We start from the raw sequence: 17,047 nt of genomic DNA on the forward strand, positions 1-17,047 counted from the left end.
GCACAGGTATCTGTCATGTTGACACCTGAAGTTTATACCAGGGAGCCTGAGCTCCCTTTCTCCTTAATGGAGAGAAATTGGCACTTTCAGGTGCTCTTTGCCTCATCCTAGTGTAGTTGTCTAAAACAAATCAGATGACTCACAGTGTGGGCATAGCTTTTCTTCTCCCCTCTCCTGAAAGGGAGGGGGGATGAGCAAAGCAGCCAGTGTACCAACTTTTACACAACAGTGTCTAAAGCTCGGTGAGAGGAATCCTACCACAGACAGGAGGAGTTGTCCAAGTTAGTCAGAATTAAAACCTCTGAGAAGGGCTGCTTTGAGAGCAGCCAGGCAAGCTTGCCCTCTGACCGATGGATGCGGGGGTTAGCTGAGCCCTAAACCCAGGTGAGGGGGGCCCATCATGACAGCGTCACAACCAAGCAGCAGTGCTGTGATGTAGGTTTAGAGGGCAGACATTTACATCAGGCATAAGCAGTGGCTGATTTTAAACACAAAAATAATGCATTGGTTTGACTCTCATGGTAATTCATGGTTTCTCAGAGCCACGTGTTGCCTGCTACACCTAAACTGAAGAAATGTCAACTCCCACCTTGAAGATATTCAGAAGCTGGCTGGATATGGTCCTAGAGAACTGGCTTAGGGTGCTGGACTAAATGACCTTCAGAGGTCCTTTCCCACCTCAAACCCTCTGTGATCCAATGAAATCCAAAAATAATACAGAAATTAAGAATGTTCCCAATCAAGCTTTTCCTGAAAGACAACTGAGCTTTTCAAAAATACTTCCATCATCAGGAGCACTTTGTGTTTGAAATGTCATGAAAATACGCTTTCATGGAAGCCTGCCAAGATCCACAGATCACTGAGCACTTTACAGCAGAAAGGATCATCCTCCTCCGACCTGGCTGGACAGGGGGTCATCACCACCAGTGCTCAGAAGGGAGGCAGCACTGGGGCATCATCCTCTCCCCCAGAGCACTCCCTCCCCTCCTGGCCTGCCCCTGCTCCCTGCCACATGATGGGGAGGTGGCCATGGTGCCAGGCATCCCTCCATAGTCACCCCATGGCAGCCAGCCTCATGTCTCACTCCTGTTTGGATTTTCATACACACTGTGGATGCACCGGTGAGATACAGACAGCAAAACCTCATCCCTTCCTCCCCTTCCATGGCTCTGCACCTGGAGGGGAAGAGGATACTGATGTTGTTTAGAGACAAAGGTAGAAAGAAAGAAAAGGAGCAGGAGGCAAAATTATTCTTCCCTGATGGAAAGCTCTTATGTTTGTTCAGATCATTATCATGTCAGCAAACCTACATAAAAGTACCATTAATTTTAATACTTTCCCAAGACTAATTAGGTTTAAATTGGGTAGAAAATATTGTGCAAATAACTAGCTATGCATAAAATCCTCGGTGAAGTTTAATCAGGAGGGGTAGAAAACTGGGAAAATAGTTTTTATTAATGCATTTACACCATCTTAGAATTTCCCTGAATTGTGTTTTACCTTGGCTATAAAAATGAAAACATTTAAATTTCTTTAAAATTACATTTGACTTAATTACAGCCAATCCCTAATACCAGCAAACAACCCATTTTGCCTACTTTTCAGCATAAATAGCCACCAGCCTCATCATTTCATAAAGAGTTGTTTTCCTACATGATGTTCTCTATGTGCAGAATGTTAATAGCTACTATAGCTGAATATGAATAGGCTTTGTAGCTCCACTTGAAATATAGAAAAATGGCCCAGACATTAAAAAAGATAAAAGGGAAAAGGGCAGTAATGAATTTAGAGGAAAATGAACATTAATGGTACTAGCATTACCTCATGTTCCACATAACAAATTATTGGAAATCTGTCAAGCACACCAAATTATCTACTCATCTGCTGTTGTGGGGCCCTTTGGAGCCATCCAAAACCAGCAAAAGCAAGACAATTTAAGCTAATTTTACTATTTATAACAATAGAACAGACCATTAAGATAAATTAATGTCATTATCAAGTTTCTATGAAAATGACAAATACCGCTATTTCAAGCAGCTTTAGAAGCTGTTGACTATAATGAAATCTGCTGTACAGGTACTAAAAAGAAACACTCCAAGTAATTATTTTCTAGTAGCTTGTTTGTTTCCTTCACATTCATTTACTTTCACCACAATTAGTTCTGTACACAATATATGGTAACTAAACAGTCAACACTACACAGCATTAGGACTAATTGGACAATTATGATGCAGTTTTCAGCCTTTTAGGTCCTAAAGAGAGCCAGGAGTAAACATTTTAGAGGCAACAATAGTGGCACCGCATCGATTTGCGGGGTTGGAGTTTGAAGAAATACAAAGCAATGCGAGAAATAAAGCCAGGTAAAATGCTTTACACAAACCAGCTCAAATTGAGATGGTTATTAAATGATCTAATTGCTGAGGCTCCAAGCATGAGGCTGGACACTGCCAAGAGAAACCAGCCGGGGTTAGGATGCTGGAGCAGGCTGGCTCCCGGGTCAGCTGTGAAGCTCAGGGTGAGAGCAATGCCAGGTCAGTGCTGGCAGCCCTGAGGTGGGACCAAAGTAGCCAGCTGACCAACAGCCAGTGTGACACCAGCCAGGGTGGAAAAAATGAATGTCCTGGGAAGATTTATGTGTATTCTCTCAACACTTCCTCGAGGTTGTAACTCCAGGTGTTTCACATGCACCGCCCCATCCCTTCAAACTTCCAGCACCGCTTTGTCCACTGTGCTGGACAAAGAATTCTGCAAAAAGAACATATTTTATTAGTGCCAGTCTTGTCTTTCTGCTTTGGAGGATAAGGAAAACACTCCACCACTTAGGGATTTCCTGGACAAGGCGAGGAAGGATCCATATGTACTGCAAACACAGCACAGATGCCACTTGGCACATGAACACATTCCAGCCAAAGTATCCATGTTCAGCTGCATTAACCAAGCACAGTGGAGGTAGCCATGGAATGCTAGGTGGAGATGTCATGCTTTCCCTGGCCAGCCTTGAGTCTTTTTCCTCACCCCATTTGCTCACACAGAGGGCAAAAATAGGATGAGGAAGCTTAGCATCCCTCTTTGAACTCCTTTTCACTTTTCCCATTTCTGTAGCTGCCAAGCTTTTATCTGCTCTGTGTGTGCCATTTCATGCCAGCAACATAATGAAATAATTTGCATATTTTCACATAATTTCCAGGGAACCATCTCCAACTTTGAAGCCCCTGTACAGCTGGGTTGTGGGGCCAGTGTGAGTTGCAGGGATTGCTCCCTGGTGTGATACCTGCTGGGGAACAGCAAAGCAAAACTCTGCCTTCCTCCCTGCTTGGGGACGTGCAAGTTGGGCCAGGAGCCTCCTTCTTGCTTCAAACACAGCGAGGGGTTGAGCCGGGCCATTCCAGGTCCTGCATCTGGCAACACCACTGTGACACCAAGATATCTTAGTTTGGGTGCTTATCAGTTCTGTGCTAATGATAATGAAAGGTAATTAGTCTATAAAAGCATTATCACAACGTTTATTGTTATTTATGACATTTTATTAGTACTATCAGTCAGGGATTTTATGAAGCAGAGCTTTTCTTTTTCCTTAATTAGATGTTTATGAGAGAATATCAAATCTGACAGTCCATTTAGGAATTTATTACAGAATAAAGAGACTCCAGCTGAAATCTACCTTTGGTTTATATGACCAGTTTTGCACTGGATTTAACAGAAGCTGGATCTATTTGCAAATTTGGCTCTATGTCCCTGTGATGGACTATGCATCCATCGATTTAGGGAAGGCTGAACCATCCACCCTGCTCACAGCTGCTTCCGAAGGCTGGACATGCTCAGGTTGTGTGGGCATGCAAAAAGGTCCTGGGAGCTCCTGCAACAGGATATTTTCTAATGTTTTTTTTTTTTTACAGTAACTGCCTAAGTGAGTGCTTCAAAAAAGTGCTTAAAACCTTCCTAAAGCTCTCCCAGGAGCAGCTGGAGCCTGGCAGCCATCATACAGCAGGGGCTCAGTGAGTTCAGTCACTCAGATGGATGCCTGAGCCCCTGGGACCTTCACTTCGGTTTCTGTCTTGTTACAGTCTTTGGCCCTTGTGCTTTGTCCTGCATTTTTCTCTACCTGGACAGATACTTGCCTTGCTCCACCTCAAAAAGATGCTAAAAGGAATTAAAATTCGACACCTGAAAGGGGTGATGACCTGGCTGCTGGTTCCTCATCCAGCAGCTGTCAGCAGCACCAGAACACTCAGCGGTCGTGTGCAGGATGGGGTGGCTTCGACAGGAGACAGCAGGGACTGGCAGTCTCCTTGGTGACCAGGAGAGCAGCACCTTCCCAAGTGGCTCAGGAGTAGCTGGAAGGCACAGGACAGCCACGCTGGACTTCTCAGTCTGCCAAGCCCTACAAGGAAAAGTCTTTTGAAGTCTGGAACGAGATGCAGAGCAGTAGGGAAGGGAGCAGGACAGCAAGACTATGTCCAAGGAGGGATGAGGTGTCCAGGGAAAAAGCAGGAAAACGTCCTTTGGGTGCCTAAACGGTCTCTGCATACACAAAGGAACTGAAAGGGGTATTTTAACTGTGCACATTGATCACCTTAGCACTTTATCCACTCCCGGCTCTGCAATTCTGGAAGCTGTTCAATATTTAAGAAGTTACAGTAAAAAAACATCCTAAACATTTCAACACTTGGAGAAAACCTGAAGTGCTTATAAAGGATAGTGAGAGCTGACCTTGCTACAATTTGTATGAACTTTTGCTCAGGGGGAGAATAGGGGTCGCAAAGGAACAGCTATAGAGGAGGAAATCATAGCAAATACTGAGGAATGAAGCTGCAGCCACACAAATTCAGCCTGGAAGTGGAGTGCAAACCTCCACCAGCCAGGGTGCTTAACCATTAACTCTCAGTGCCAAAGGCAATACCTCTTGCCAGCTCAAGGTTGGATGCCTGTATTCCCACACAAGTAACTGAGCTCCAGACAGAGGTGAGCAAATGAAATGTAATAGCCTGTGATAGGCAGGCAGTCTGCCCAAGAGATTTGAGGTTCCGTTCTGCCCTTAAACACTGTGGGTTGACGAGAAGGATCTGCAGGCTGAAGAGCTGGGTCAGCAAGGAGCTCACCTGGGCACTCACTGAAAATACACACCAGAAAGGACTGGGATGGAAATACCACAGCATTAGCACATTTGCTGATTTTTCCAGAATTTCATCTCTGTAAATAAAATACACCCTGGGAAGTTTCTGAGAAAACAGGATTTTTTTTGTGTGTGGTCCTCTGCAAGCACAGGATTGTGGACAGGCAGGAAGGGAGAGATTTACCACAGGAACTAGTTACGTGCTTAAATACCAACTCCCCTTGTTCCACTACAAACCGATGCAACCCCACAGACACCCTCTCTCGTCTCTTTATCCCCGCTAAAGGCAGCTGGAGGTCAGCTCGGCTTTGGCAGCCGCGGACGCTGCGCCTGCCGTCGGTGCAGAGCCGCAGCCCCAGCCAGAAAGCGTCAGATGCCCGACGGGCGACCAGCCCCACGTCTCGCACCTCAGCTGCGCTGCCAGGCGCCTGGGGCTGCTCTCTCCCCGTGGAGGCTGCTCAGCATTTTCTTTATGCAATAGTAATAAAAATTAACACTTTGTCTGCAGCAACAGACCCAAGTAGGGAAGCGAATATTCTTTATCTGTGTATATGTGTTAAGGAAAGGGACACAGACGGACAATGGGAAAAGCTGCAGGAGCACCTGTGAGGATACAGAGAAAGATAGAACAGAGCTTTTCTCATTTTTCCATGCTTTAGCAGGAGACACAGGACAGCAGTATCACCATGGCTGGCTCTTCCCTCGTGCCCCTGCACTTGCTTGTGCAATATCCAGAAAGTCCCAGTTCACCTGGCAAGTCCCTCTGCCATGACATACAGTGCAGAAAATTACCAGCAGATTTCCTACCCACCAAGCTGATGCTTTGCAATAGATCCAGCCTGAATAACCCAGAAAACCATGTGGTCACTGGTTTATGTTTTTCTGGACTTTTCTGAGTTTGCATTTAATCTTTCCCTCTACACCTCAGAAGCACAACCCGGGTAGTCATGAAGAAATCTCCTCCTCCCACTACCCCAAGTATTTTTTCTTTCCCTCTGCTTATAGCTGACACAAGCAAGCCAAGATCAAGGCAATGAGATGGTGGTCAAAGTCTGCAGGCAGCCTGGCACAAGCCACTCCAAGGCATGGGCTAGCACGGTAATTTAAGCAGCAGTGAAGTAAAATCCAAAGTCATCAAAGTGCAGCTGACTGAAAATGGAACTTTGTGACCACAGAGACAATATAGAAGTGTACTCACAAACCAAACAGCATCAAACTGATCCTACTGTATAGTTACTGTCAGGTGAATTTCACCAGAGCTCTCCATTTTAAGAAACAGATGGATTTTCAAGGACGTTTCCATTCAAAGAGCGCAGGCAGCAGGAACCTGGTGCAGAGCTGACAACCAGCTCACTGCGGTGCTCAGCAACCTGCAGACATGATGCTAATAGCTGCTTATTACATCCTTCTCCAGGCTGGATGCAGAGACTCAGCCTCTTTTTGCAGGAAAATGTTCCATAGTACAGGGTGTGCCAGGCTGTATTAGAGGAAAAGCTGTAGTCTCCTTAATTGTCTTTAAAGCATCTCTCCTTCCCCCAGGAAAAATTAATCACCATTCCATTCTGAAGATGGACGAAAGTGTGTTCCCTTCCATGGAACCAACTACAAATTACAGCTAGTGAACACTGTTTCCCCCTAGATGAACGGGTCACCTGGCAGTAATTACTGTCCCTCCACTGATGGAGCTTTTTAATCCCAGCAATGCTTCCTGCTCCCTCCAGAGAAGCCTCCTGAGAAGGCTGCAGAGGTGGGTCCAGAGGCTGCAGCCCACATTTACTGCCCCTGTGAGTAGGTGACCTTGGAGAGGCTTTGCCATGGAGTGTATTTCATGGCCAAAGGATGACAGTGGATAGCCTCTTCCTTTACACCCTCTGCATACAGGCAGTGACGAGCTGTCCAAGCCTCTCTCCAGTGCCCTGTTACCATCAGGAGCTTCTGTGCCTTTGATGGCCAAGCTGTTCCTGGGATGTCCCAGCACTTCACCCACATTAGAAGCCACTGGGGTCTGCTGCCCTCAGGGCTGGGAATGCTCTCAGAAGGACCCACCTGGGTGATCTTGGCCTGAGAGGGATTTGGGGGACAACACACTCAGTCTGTGTGATTTATAGCCATCTTGGAACAAACTACTTTAAACTGAAAAATTATTTGGTCCAAGAGAGTTTCGGAGCAGTGTTGGGTGACATGGGGATTATATGACTTACTTCAGCAAGTTAAGGAAAGGAACTGGCACCAAAGCTGTCTAGAGAAACAGGTTTCTGATGTACCTGCCTGTGGGGAGACGAGCAGCTCCTGCCATGGCTGAGGGGACCCTGACCTGCCTGCTTCAGGGCTGCAGGAGGGACCTGCTGTCCCTATCCCTGCAGAGCTCTGCTGGCACGCAGGGTACAGACACCTTGCCAAGACAGAGGGCTCAGGAGCACCCACAAGCTGTCAGCTTCCACAGCTTATCTGTGTGTGTGCCTGAGCTCATGGGGAGGGCTGGAGCACCAACCTATTCTGGCCACGCTGAGGAGAGGAAAGGTGCACACACACAGAAAGCTGGCATGGAAACCTGCTAAGAGCAGAGGGAAAGGCATTGGCATGAGCACATCAGTGTGCCACTGTGGTGTTTGAACAAAGCACTTTATCACACAGCAGCTGTGGGACACAAGTACCTGTGCACAAAGACTCTCAGGCATCAGGAGCAGCTGCTGACACTCTGCCTGTGTTTGGTCTCCAGAGCAGGGATGGGGCCATAGGGATACCTGACAGTATCAAAATCCCAAACATTCCTGATACCAGCACTGCGTGGGGGATCCTGGTGTCTCCATGTGAGATGTGGTTAGGACCTTGGAAACATGGAAAGCACAGAATATGTTTCCTGGGCTGTACACATCTCAAAATGTACTTGTATTGTGTACATTTCTACATTGCCACTAACAAGACAGTCAATCCATATTTCCCCCTAAATCCATCTTCAGCATTTGCTTCTGCTTCTAGGCTGCCCACCAACTGTGCCAGCACGGTCACTTGTGCAACACAGGGTGAACAGGATCCCTGTATTTACTTGGATGACAAATAACCCACCTTTTTGCAAAGTCATTTCTCAGCTGTTTGGCTCAGCAGTCATGAAGCTGCTTGTGCCAGTACAGCACAGGTGGTAGCATGGTGGGTGGGCATGAAAGGGCAGGGAAAGGAGAGGAGAGCAGTGGCTGATGGAGAGCTGTCTCTACATGAGGCTGTGGCTTTGTGGAGAGCAGCAAAGCATCTCTGCTCCCTCGCTCCTGCAGCACATTCCTTTGCCCACCTGGTACCCTGTTATATCGTGGGTCTGGAGCAACCATTTTGCAGCCACATTGTGAATCGAGTTGGTGCTTTTGGCCTCATCTCTAAAAAAAACCCCGCAAAATGTTTATTTTTAAACGGGATCAGTTTTTCAGTCACGATTCCCAGCACAGACGTAAGTTTCCCACTCAATTCAATGGGTGGTGTGACATAGCATGGGCTGGAACCGGGGAAATGCAATTTACAGCAGCTGCTGAGACTGCTTCATAGAGTAACACCATTGAGCACTCCAAGTCAGGACCAAAGTGGGATGTGTGGGTCCACAAAAGACTTCACAACAATAATCACAACATTCTTCAACACCCCCACACCCCTTTAAGCTTAGCAAGTGCAATCTGCTGAATGGCTAATGATGTAAGGCTTCTTAAAGGAGTCCGTGTTTCTTTTAAGACTGGTGTGACAAAAACAAAGGAAGCAGGGGATGTACATTGTCACACTTCATGACAGGGACTGAAGAGATAAACATGGAATGTAAATTGTTTTGTGATATTGTGCTCTATGAACTTTATCTCAACAATCAAGCCCTATAAATAATAAGGCTTAATAGAGAAATTAATATAATAAATAGGGCTTAATAAATAGATCTTGCCAGCTCCAAGACGGACCTGGTGCTTACCAGGGCTGAGCCCATCAAACACAGTAGTAATGCCTCTGTGATAACATATTTAAGAAGGAAAATAAGTTATTTTGCAGAAGCAATTGCAGCCAGAGGAGAGAGGAGTGAGAATATATGAAAGAAACAGCTCTGCTGATACCAAGGTCAGTGAAGAAAGAGGGAGAGGAGGTGCTCCAGGTGCCAGCACTGAGATTCCTCTGCAGCCTGTGGTGCAGACCATGGTGAGGCAGCTGTGTCCTTGCAGTCCATGGAGAATGAGAGAAGAGATGATGCTCTTTCCTCAGTGGGCCTATCTGCTCACACTGCTGTGTCCTTTCAGTTAAGAAATAAATCCCTTTCTCCACTACCAGGTGTACCAGGGTGATGAACTGCACCCCAGAGCCTCAGTCCCACCTGGGGAGCTCACTGCAGTCTCCAGACAGAGCATTTTGCACAGCACCTTTACCACTGGCCTGAAGGACACAAGCAAGTCATGACTAAATCATGAAATGGCAGCTTGAATTAAACAGCAATTCACTTTTTTACAGCCCATTAATAGCAAGCCATCCCTAATTGCAATAATTTGTGGTAATAAATGACAATTAATATCAGATTTGACTGGGAGAAAGATAATTTCCTATCTAAAATGAGGGACATGAAATGAATTATTATGTAGGTGCTGCTCAAAGATATGATTTGGGTTGCTCATGGGGACCATCACAGGTTAGGCCAATGCTATCTTGGGTCAGGACATTTACAGGAGAACTTGACAAATGAAACATTCAGAGTTGCAACTGCTGTGGAGGGAGTCTGTGGACTTTGCACTGACTGCTGAAAAGTAGGATTTGAAATGTATATCTTAGGGCTTTCTTCAGCCAGAGTCTGAAGCTCTGCAAGGAATGAGACTTTCTGGCTACCTGGGAGAACATCCTGCCTGCATGGAGAATCTTTTCATCCAAAGAGTTGCCGTAGATATTTCATTTCCCACTTGCTTTTATCTTACCTCAGGTACAACAAGGCCAGTTGGAGCTTTATTTCACCCACCTTCATAAGTACTTTTCCCTCTGGGCACAAGGAACTTTGTGCTGTTACTTTTTTTTTCTTATTTTCTCAAAAATCTCCCACTCAGGTCCCTCATGGAGAATCTTACAGAAGTGGGGCTGTCATGAAAGATCCTCCTATGAGGACTAATGACTAATCTAAAGTGGTTAAAAGATGTGAAACAAAAGGTGAAAAAGATGAGACAGTTTTTCACAATGAAGGAGATAGCCACCGGGGAGCTGTGCTGGCCAAGATTTTCATAAGTGATTTGGACAAGGGGTGAATAGTGAGGTGACAAAGTTTGCTGATGTTGCAAAATTGCCTGGGAATAACAATGACAACTGGGTATGAAGAGCTGCAGATGGATTTTATGCTGTGCAGTGACTTTGAGGATAAAACAGAAGATGAAATCCAACACTGAAAAACGCCAAGTAATGTGCATGAGGGAAAACAATCCTAACTATGGATGCTCCATGATGGGCTCTAAATTAGGTACTATCAGTGGAGAAAAGATCTTTGAACAGCTCTCTGAAATAACAGCTTATTACTCAGTGGTGGTCAAGAAGGTAAATATGATGTCAGGGGTTATTAGGAAGCAAAGAGAGAGCAAAACAGAAAACACCATTATGCCCTGGTATGGATGTACTCAGACCCTGGATATTGTATCAGTTCTGTCTCACTACCCTAAAAGCACATGCTAGAGCTGACAAATGATGAGATAAGGACATTAAAGCTATGGAATTACTTTTATGGGAAGTGACTACAAATATGAGGACTCTGAAATTTACAAAAAGAATGAAGACTGATATTAATAATTGCTATCAATAAATTATTAATAATATACTATTAATAACATTGAAAAAACAAAAGAGAATGGCTATGTGCTGCTTCTCAAAGAACAGGTTTTAAAAGGAGCAGAAAAGCACTTACATTTGGCAATTGCCACAAGATATGAGATAAAGGCACAGATGAGTTGTAAAAGGGATAAAATATAAATAACATTTAAAAAACCCAAACTCTATTAAAAAAAAAAAAAAAAGAAATGCAATGTTTAGCTCGAGAAAATAGAAATACACGTTGCCACAAACAGGAATGGATGTTTAAGTACAAACATGAATATGAATGCACACAAACACAACTATTCCAAAGCCAAAAGGGTACACCAAGGAAGAAACACCACGTACTCTGTCAGTACATCCCTCTGTAAACATCCACCCTGACCACTCTCAGGGGCCTCTCTCTCCCAAGACTCATTCCTGTGTCCCTCCCCTTCCTTTCAGGGTCACTGTCACAGATGTCAAGCACTGTTCTCTGCCCTCAGGTCTCTCACTGGAATTGATTCTTCACATACAACTGCTTCCTGGGACACTGGCAGCTGTCTTGAGCATTCAGCAAGAGAAGGTGCTTTTGTGTGTGACCATCTTTGTTCACAGAACTGCATCTGTGCGTAAATAAGAAGGGCGTGGTAAAAAAGAGAAAAAAATCCACCATTTATTCATTTGCTGATTAATCCTGCCAGAAGGAAACTGAATGGCAAAATCCTGAATTCTGCTGGGATCTGACAGGTAAGAACATTGCTTTTCTGTCCTCATACGGAGATTTGGAATCTTGTATGACAAAATTAAGTCAATAAATACCATGTTTACAGGGGAGCTTGGAACATAAGAACTAGCAAACATCAGGAGGAGGGTCCAAATCTCCTTGGACCTGCAAGGGCAGGATTGATGCTTGCAAACAAATGTTTTAGTGTATGTCACACTCTCAGCTTCTGTTATAGCCAAAGTGAGCATCCTGTTGTTCTTCTCCTTTTATGACACAAAATAAACCTTGTGACTGGGAGGTGCAAGCTGGCAAGAAAAACATGTGAGACTGCTCTAATGACACTGCACATTCATTCCTTTCTCATGATTCAATGGACAGGTCTGGAAAAGGTGAACATAAAAAAGGACATTGCATTTCCATACTATCGAGAAATGAATAATGCATTGGAAAGCAAGTATAAGCATCATTTCTCTGCTACTCAGTATCTGGTGGTTTGACCCTGGCTGGATGCCAGGTGTCCACCAAAGCTGCTCTGTCATCACCCTTCTCAGCTGGGAAGGGGGAGAGAAAATATAAAAAAAGACCTATGGGTCGAGATAAGGGCAGGCAGAGATCACTCACGAGTTACTGTCACGGGCAGAACAGGCTCAGCTGGGGCGGGGGGAAATTGACTCCAACCAAGTCAGAGTAGGAAAATAGGAAATAAACACAAATCTTCAAACACCTTCCCCTGATGCCTCTCTTCTTCCTGGGCCTAACCTTACTCCTGATGTTCTCTACCTCCTCCCTGCAAGTGGTTCAGGGAGCTGGGGAACGGGGGCTGCAGTCAATTCTTGGTGTCTCTGCTGCTGACTCCTCCTCAGGGGGTGTACTCCTCTGACTCTTCCCCTGCTCCAGTGTGGGGTCCTTCCTACAGGAGACAGTTTTCCATGAACTCCTCCAATGTGAGTCCTTCCCACAAGCTGCAGTTCTTCACAAACTGCTCCAGCATTGGTCCTTCCACGGGGTGCAATCCTTCAGCAACAGGCTGCTCCAGCGTGGGTCCCCAGTGGGGTCACAGCTCCTGCCAACAAACCTGTTCCAGTACAGGCTTCCCACAGGTCACAGCCTTCTCTGGGGCAGCCACCTGCTCTGGTGTGAGGTCCTCCACAGGCTGCAGGTGGATCTCAGCTCCACAATGATCTTCACCACAGGCTGAAGGGAAATCTTTGGTGCCTGGAGCACCTTCTACCCTTCCTTCTTCACTGGCCTTGGTGTCTGCAGAGATGTTCCTCTTCTCTGGCTGCCATTTACTTCTGCCCAACATCTTTTTTCCCTCTTAACTGTGTTATCCCAGAGGTGCTGCCACCATCATTGATGGGCATCAGCCTTGGCCAGTGGCATGTCTGCCTTGGAGCCAGCTGGCATTGGCTCTCATGGACATTGGAGAAGCTTCTGGCAGCTTCTCATAGACCACTCCTGTAGGCCCTCACTACCAAAACCTCGCCATGCAAACCCAACACAGTATCCTGAAGCATATTACAAATTAACCACTTTCCCCAGACACTTGGTGTATTAAGTAGCTCTAGGCTGGGCCCCTGTTAGGGTGGACCATGCCATCTGCATTTAGAAAATTGCCCATACATTTACTAAAGTGAAATTCACCCATTAATTAGTCCTGTCAGCGTTCTCCCTGGAAACTGTCATTAGCACATTGAGCTAATTACTACAACTAACAGCACTAGTGGGTGTGTGTGTGCAGGGTGGGGAGGAGGAAAGGTTATTCTAACTAAATAATGGAAAGGACACCTCATTCTTACATTTACATTAATATTTAAATTCAGAATAACATTGGCATGAGATAAACCTGTCATTTTATTTTCCTTCCATACTGGAATCTTTGCTGTAGGTGGAAAAATATATTTACAGCATGGCAGAAATCTTCTGAAGCTGATAAATGAGAAGGAACAAGACCATCTTCTAGCTATCCATTCCTACATAACTCTGTGTATATGTTAAGTGTTTTGACCTAGGAAAAGGAAACTGAATTTGTGTAATACTGATTTATGTTTGATACCACAGCAGTGCTACTCAGTCTTTTTCTTGCTCAGGATATTTTCCTGCTTGCTTGTGTGAAGAAGCTGGCTGGATGGGAGGACTTGAACATCCCACAGAGTTATCTTGATCTGCCCAGCTCCTCCTGTGACGTGAGCCAGGGGTGAATGCAGTAAGATCTTGGCATGACAGAACCATCAGCAATGCTGACTTGAACCTTTTTCATTGAGGTTTGTGTTAAAAGATTTTCCTTGTGTGTCCCACAGGTCAGGAGCAGCTGTGCAGTCATGGAACTGTGGTTCAGTTGACAGACAGTCTTTTTTGATGCCATGGCAGCTGTGTATCCCTATGATGAAGGTCACTGTATGAACATCAAGTGAAACACAGTGAAAACTCTTTGGGGAGCCTGCTGGCTAACCCAACAAGGTAACAGGTGAGGGGGAAATGGCAGTGTAGAGAAATGAAATTACTTTTAAAGGTCTTTGGGTAAGAGGAGGCAAATACTTAATCCAGGAATCTTAACTTCTCATTGAGTCAGTGTCATGGTTTAGTCTGGGATAGAGTTCATTTTCTTAGCAGGTGGTACAACACTGAGTTTCGGATTCAGTGCAAGAATAACGTTGATAACAAGGTGATGTTTTGGTTGTTGCTAAGTAGTGCTTACCCTAAGTCAAGGACTTCTCAGTTCTCATGCTGTGCCAGGGAGGAGCTGCACAAGAAGCCAGGAGACAGCATGGCCAGGATGGCTGACCGGAACAGGCCAAAGGGCTATTCCATAGCATGGAGCATCACACCCAGTATATTAACTGGGGAGTGTTGGCTGGGAGTGGGGTTGACTGCAGCTCAGGGACAGGCTGGGCATCAGCCAGAGGGTGGTGAGCAATTGTGCTGTGCATCACTTGCGTTTCTTGGGTTTTATCACCCTCTCTCCCTCTCCTTTCTATTATTAATAGAATTAGCATTATCATTATATTTTATTTTGTTTCAATTATTACACTGTTCTTATCTCAGCCCACGAGTTCTATTTTCTTTTCTTTCCTCATTCCTCTCCCCATCCCACAGGGAAGAGCGTGTGTGTGTGTGGGAGGGGGAGAGGGTGTGTGTGAAGTGAGTGAGCAGGTGTGTGGTACTGCCAGCTGGGGTTAAATCACAACAGCCACCTTGCCAGCAGACACAGTTGCCCACCCTAAGCATCTCACAATTTTTTCCCCTTTTTTAGAAATTCACCTTATGCTGCACATGGATACAAAGGGGAAAGAATTTTAACAACTCCTCTCCATCACACTCTTGTGGTGTAAGTGCAAATACATCTGTAACTGCCAGCACTGCCCGCAACTTTTCCACATGGACAGCCCTCCACCTGCAAAGTGGGAGCAGTTGGGAGGGGAATGGCAACAATCAGATCATTCACAGCAAAATACAGCTGGCAGATGGGCACATTATCCAGCTGACAGGCCCGGGACACAGCTGGTGTGAACACCACAGCAATACCCTCACACCTGGTCTTTCCAGAGTCACGTAACAAAAGAGGGTGGGATCTGAAAGCGTTTGGTAGAAGTGAATGTTTAGAGGCCCAAATGTCAGAACTGGTGTATGTGCTGGGAACTAGGTCAAGCTCTGCAGGCCTGCATCCTCAAGAGAGAGGAATCAACTGCTGGTCATACTATCCATAGATTACACAAGGATCAGAATTGAGGATCCTCTCTTCTCCAGACACTGCAGAGCACAGCACACATTTGTAAGCAAGAGACTATATGAGGTCACTGTAAAAAACATTTCTCAATTAAACATCATTTGCTTTTACTAATTTCACTGTAGTACAATCCTTGTAACTATGACTATCCAAAGCTCTAAGCAAAGATTTCTGCAGGTACATGCCAATGAGCCCCTCAGCAGTCCCAGCTCTTCAGCAATCTCCTGCATACATAACTTTTCTCAAGCCTTTTATGCCTTCAAAGTCAGTAGGACAGTCCCTATGTGTAAAGCAGTTCTAACACACAGAATCAGACCTTAAGTAATGCTTTGTTAACCCTAAAACATCTTCTATTTAATAAAGACTAGCAAAAAGTGTTTCCTTTTCAATGAGATAAAAATACTTTCAATGAAATCAGGTCTCTGACTTCAAAGAGGGAATGGGATTACTTAAACTTGCTAGGATTTTCACTTGCACTTCCTTGCCTTCTAATACTGACAGATTTCAGCTGTATCCCTCTAGCAACAAATGGATTCCCCCGTGGCTAAAATAATTGTATAAATAGGGTTGCTAATGTACTCCTTTCAGCTGATTAATATCAAGTTGCAGAGACAGTAAGTTCAGCTTGTACTTGTGTAATAATTTCTATTAACTTCTGCCCCCAATCTCTATGTAGAGATACTCCAGCAGAGAAGTAACACGAAATAAGCACAAGGTGCAAAACAATTCTGGTGTTGAAAAATGAAAAGAAGAAAAATTTAAGGAAGAACTTAATCTGTGTCATTCATGCCAGATGGCTGCTTACTTAACTAACCAAGTTAAGCAAGATGTATTTAGGACTATCTTGTTTAATTTGATTATTTAAGTGAATAAACTGCCTGTAAGGCAGTGGGGTTTTGCACATATAATCAGGTCACATTCAACTCTGGCTCATATCTGCTGATTTTGATATGGTTAGTTCATAATTTCTCTATGTAGCCAAACTGTTTTGCTTACATGAGGAATGTTTTAGATCAGATGAGAATTACTCCCATGCACCAAGTGATATTATGTTAATGCCTAGCAGATTAATGCTCCAGCAAATTTGCATATAATGAACACAGATCATAACCCTTTGCTGAAGTGCACATCCCTATGTGCCTGCCCCAGATAATGGGCCCTTTTCCTATCAACTGGGAACCGAGAAGGGAGGAGAAGCAGGTTCTTTAATTCCTCTTTTATGCATTCAACAAAACTACCACCATAACCGCAGAGGCATCGAGTAGTTATGCTACAGGAGTGATTATGCAAATGACATTATGCCATTCCAGTGACTGAACTAACACCACCCTAGGACTCTACATTTGTTCAATCTACAGCAGATATTTCCAACCCATACAGTCTTCAACAAAGACAAGTGCTTATATGGTCAATAAACAGTGATGTTCTGCCCTTTTTCCTGGCAAACTTTGTGAGCAGTTATTACCTAGGGCTTGTCCAAAGATCTTCCACTGAAACTGTTTTCATGGAAAACTTCAAGTTAAAACTGAATAGCTTTTCTTTTTATAATTGAAAGGATGTCTCCTGTCTGTGGAATATTGTCCCCCTTCTGCCCCAGTGAACTGTGTCCCAAACAAAGCACATTTCCATGGAGATATTCTCTGAATATTCAGAGAAACTCAGAGTGGGCATCCTTTGAGCTGAGTGGGTTGACTCACCACAGGGT

At 44.9% G+C, this 17,047-nt stretch overlaps 1 long non-coding RNA gene across 3 annotated transcripts in view; it reads right to left on the minus strand.

The window, feature by feature from the left end:
- The window catches only part of LOC138109477 (uncharacterized), a 34,299-nt gene that overhangs the window by 5,753 nt on the left and 11,499 nt on the right, over positions 1-17,047 (minus strand). For 2 of the 3 annotated variants that reach the window (XR_011150503.1, XR_011150502.1), the window contains exons 2-3: positions 4,165-4,381; positions 1,109-1,175 (exon numbers count right to left, since the gene is read on the minus strand). This is a non-coding gene — a long non-coding RNA (uncharacterized lncRNA). Of the gene's footprint in view, positions 1-1,108; positions 1,176-3,271; positions 3,443-4,164; positions 4,382-17,047 lie in introns of those variants that run through there. The other variant, XR_011150504.1, reaches the window with a different exon arrangement.

Source organism: Aphelocoma coerulescens, chromosome 1 (genome assembly GCF_041296385.1).
Source record: "Aphelocoma coerulescens isolate FSJ_1873_10779 chromosome 1, UR_Acoe_1.0, whole genome shotgun sequence".
NCBI lineage: Eukaryota > Metazoa > Chordata > Aves > Passeriformes > Corvidae > Aphelocoma > Aphelocoma coerulescens.